The sequence below is a fragment of the Coregonus clupeaformis genome, chromosome 12 (assembly GCF_020615455.1).
Source record: "Coregonus clupeaformis isolate EN_2021a chromosome 12, ASM2061545v1, whole genome shotgun sequence".
In the NCBI taxonomy this organism is placed as follows: Eukaryota; Metazoa; Chordata; class Actinopteri; order Salmoniformes; family Salmonidae; genus Coregonus; species Coregonus clupeaformis.
Genome location: NC_059203.1, coordinates 30,258,441 through 30,262,813, shown reverse-complemented (window position 1 = coordinate 30,262,813; position 4,373 = coordinate 30,258,441).

The window sequence follows — 4,373 nt, the reverse complement described above, 5'->3', positions numbered from 1 at the left end:
CCCCTTAGCAGAAAAACACCCCCAAAGCATAATGTTTCCACCTCCATGTTTGACGGTGGGGATGTAGTTCTTGGGGTCATAGGCAGCATTCCTCCTCCTCCAAACACGGCGAGTTGAGTTGATGCCAAAGAGCTCCATTTTGGTCTCATCTGACCACAACACTTTCACCCAGTTCTCCTCTGAATCATTCAGATGTTCATTGGCAAATTTTAGACAGCAATGTATATGTGCTTTCTTGAGCAGGGGGACCTTGCAGGCGCTGCAGGATTTCAGTCCTTCACGGCGTAGTGTGTTACCAATTGTTTTCTTGGTGACCATGGTCCCAGCTGCCTTGAGATCATTGACAAGATCCTCCCGTGTAGTTCTGGGCTGATTCCTCAACGTTCTCATGATAATTGCAACTCCACGAGGTGAGATCTTGCATGGAGCCCCAGGCCGAGGCAGATTGACAGTTCTTTTGTGTTTCTTCCATTTGTGAATAATCGCACCAACTGTTGTCACCTTCTCACCAAGCTGCTTGGCGATGGTCTTGTAGCCCATTCCAGCCTTGTGTAGGTCTACAATCTTGTCCCTGACATCCTTGGAGAGCTCTTTGGTCTTGGCCATGGTGGAGAGTTTGGAATCTGATTGATTGATTGCTTCTGTGGACAGGTGTCTTTTATACAGGTAACAAACTGAGATTAGGAGCACTCCCTTTAAGAGTGTGCTCCTAATCTCAGCTCAGTTACCTGTATAAAAGACACCTGGGAGCCAGAAATCTTTCTGATTGAGAGGGGGTCAAATACTTATTTCCCTCATTAAAATGCAAATCAATTTATAACATTTTTTACATGCGTTTTTCTGGATTTTGTTGTTGTTATTCTGTCTCTCACTGTTCAAATAAACCTACCATTAAAATTATAGACTGATCATTTCTTTGTCAGTGGGCAAACGTACAAAATCAGCAGGGGATCAAATACTTTTTTCCCTCACTGTACAGGGGGGTACCGGTGCAGAGTCATTGTTCGGGGGCACCGGCTAGTTGAGGTAGTAGAAGTAATATGTACATGTGGGTAGAGTTATAGTGACTATGCATAAATAATTAACAGAATAGCAGCAGCGTAAAAATATGTGGTGGGGGGTGGGGGTGGGGGTGGGGGGGCAGTGCAAATAGTCCGGGTAGCCATGATTAGCTGTTCAGGAGTCTTATGGCCTGGGGGTAGAAGCTGTTGAGAAGTCTTTTGGACCTAGACTTGGCACTCCGGTACCGCTTGCCGTGCGGTAGCAGAGAGAACAGTCTATGACTAGGGTGGCTGGAGTCTTTGACAATATTGAGGGCCTTCCTCTGACACCGCCTGGTATAGAGGTCCTGGATGGCAGGAAGCTTGGCCCCAGTGATGTACTGGGCCGTACGCACTACCCTCTGTAGTGGTGTTGAATGCTGAGCTGTAGTCAATGAATAGCATTCTCACGTAGGTGTTCCTCTTGTCCAGGTGGGAAAGGGCAGTGTGGAGTGCAATAGAGATTGCATCATCTGTGGATCTGTTGGGGCGGTATGCAAATTGGAGTGGGTCTAGGGTTTCTGGGATAATGGTGTTGATGTGAGCCATGACCAGCCTTTCAAAGCACTTCATGGCTACAGACGTCAGTGCTACGGGTCGGTAGTCATTTAGGCAGGTAATCTTAGTGTCCTTGGGCACGGGGACTATGGTGGTCTGCTTGAAACATGTTGGTATTACAGACTCAGTCAGGGACATGTTGAAAATGTCAGTGAAGACACTTGTCGGAGTACACGTCCTGGTAATCTGTCTGGCCCTGCGGCCTTGTGAATGTTGACCTGCTTAAAAGTCTTACTCACATCGGCTACGGAGAGCGTGATCACATAGTCATCCGGAACAGCTGGTGCTCTCATGCATGCTTCAGTGTTGCTTGCCTCGAAGCGAGCATATAAGTGGTTTAGCTCGTTTGGAAGTCTTGTGTCACTGGGCAGCTCGCGGCTGTGCTTCCCTTTGTAGTCTGTAATAGTTTTCAAGCCCTGCCACATCTGACGAGCGTCAGAGCCGGTGTTGTACAATTCAATCTTCGTCCTGTATTGACTCATTGCCTGTTCGATGGTTCGTAGGAAGGCATAGCGGGATTTCTTATAAGCGTCCGGGTTAGAGTCCCGCTCCTTGAAAGTGTCAGCTCTACCCTTTAGCTCAGTGCGGATGTTGCCTGTAATCCATGGCTTCTGGTTGGGGTATGTATGTACGGTCACTGTGGGGACGACATCATCGATGCACTTATTGATGAAGCCAGTGACTGATGTGGTGTACTCCTCAATGCTGTCTGAAGAATCCCGGAACATGTTCCAGTCTGTGCTAGCAAAACAGTCCTGTAGCTTGGCATCTGCGTCATCTGACCACTTTTTTATTAACCGAGTCACTGGTGCTTCCTGCTTTAGTTTTTGCTTATAAGCAGGAATCAGGAGGATATAGTTATGGTCAGATTTGCCAAATGGAGGGCGAGGGAGAGCTTTGTATGCGTCTCTGTGTGTGGAGTAAAGGTGGTCTAGAGTTTTTTTTCCTCTGGTTGCACATTTAACATGCTGGTAGAAATGAGGTAGAACGGATTTAAGTTTCCCTACATTAAAGTCCCCGGCCACTAGGAGCGCTGCCTCTGGATGAGCGTTTTCCTGTTTGCTTATGGCCTTATACAGCTCATTCAGTGCAATCTTAATGCCAGCATTGGTTTGTGGTGGTAAATAGACAGCTATGAAAAATATAGATGAAAACTCTCTTGGTAAATAGTGTGGTCTACAGCTTATCATAAGATACTCTACCTCAGGCGAGCAAAACCTTGAGACTTCCTTAGTATTTGATTTTGTGCACCAGCTGTTGTTTACAAATATACACAGACCGCCACCCCTTGTCTTACCGGAGTCAGCCGTTCTATCCTGCCGATGTAGCGTATAGCCCGCTAGCTGTATTTTGTCCATTTCGTCGTTCAGCCATGACTCGGTGAAACATAAGATATTACAGGTTTTAATGTCCCGTTGGTAGGAGAACCGTAATCTTAGGTCATCCAATTTATTCTCAAATGATTGAACATTGGCTAATAGGATTGATGGAAGAGGCAGTTTACTCGCCTCTTCCAATTCCCTGTCTTAGGTTAGTTAGGATCACCACTTTATTTTAAGAATGTGAAATGTCAGAATAATAGTAGAGAGAATTATTTATTTCAGCTTTTATTTATTTCATCACATTCCCAGTGGGTCAGAAATGTACATACACTCAATTAGTATTTAGTAGCACTGCCTTCAAATTGTTTAACTTGGGTCAAACGTTTCGGGTAGCCTTCCACAAGCTTCCCACAATAAGTTGGTGAATTTTGGCCCATTCCTCCTGACATAGCTGGTGTAACTGAGTCAGGCTTGTAGGCCTCCTTGCTTGCACCCGCTTTTTCAGTTCTGCCCACAAATGTTCTATACGATTGAGGTCAGGGCTTTGTGATTGCCACTCCAATACCTTGACTTTGTTGTCCTTAAGCCATTTTGCCACAACTTTGGAAGTATGCTTGGGGTCATTGTCCATTTGGAAGGCCTATTTGCGACCAAGCTTTAACTTCCTGACTGATGTCTTGAGATGTTGCTTCAATATATCCAGATAATTTTCCTTCCTCATGATGCCATCTATTTTGTGAAGTGCACCAGTCCCTCCTGCAGAAAAGCACCCCCACAGCATGATGCTGCCACCCCCGTGCTTCACGGTTGGGATGGTGTTCTTCGGCTTGCAACAACCCCCTTTTTCCTCCAAACATAACGATGGTCATTATGGCCAAACAGTTCTATTTTTGTTTCATCAGACCAGAGGACTTTTCTCCAAAAAGTAAGATCTTTGTCCCCAAGCGCAGTTGCAAACTGTAGTCTGGCTTTTTTATGGCGGTTTTGGAGCAGTGGCTTCTTCCTTGCTGAGCAGCCTTTCAGGTTATGTCGATAAAGGACTCGTTTTACTGTGGATATAGATACTTTTGAACCTGTTTCCTCCAGCATCTTCACAAGGTCCTTTGCTGTTGTTCTGCGATTGATTTGCACTTTTCGCACCAAAGTACGTTCATCTATAGGAGACAGAACGCGTCTCCTTCCTGAGCGGTATGACGGCTGCGTGGTCCCATGGTGTTTATACTTGCGTACTATTGTTTGTACAGATGAAAGTGGCACCTTCAGGCGTTTGGAAATTGCTCCCAAGGATGAACCAGACTTGTGGAGGTCTACAATCTTTTTTCTGAGGTCTTGGCTGATTTCTTTTGATTTTCCCATGATGTCAAGCAAAGAGGCACAGAGTTTGAAGATAGGCCTTGAAATACATCCACAGGTACACCTCCAATTGACTCAAATGATGTCAATTAGCCTAACA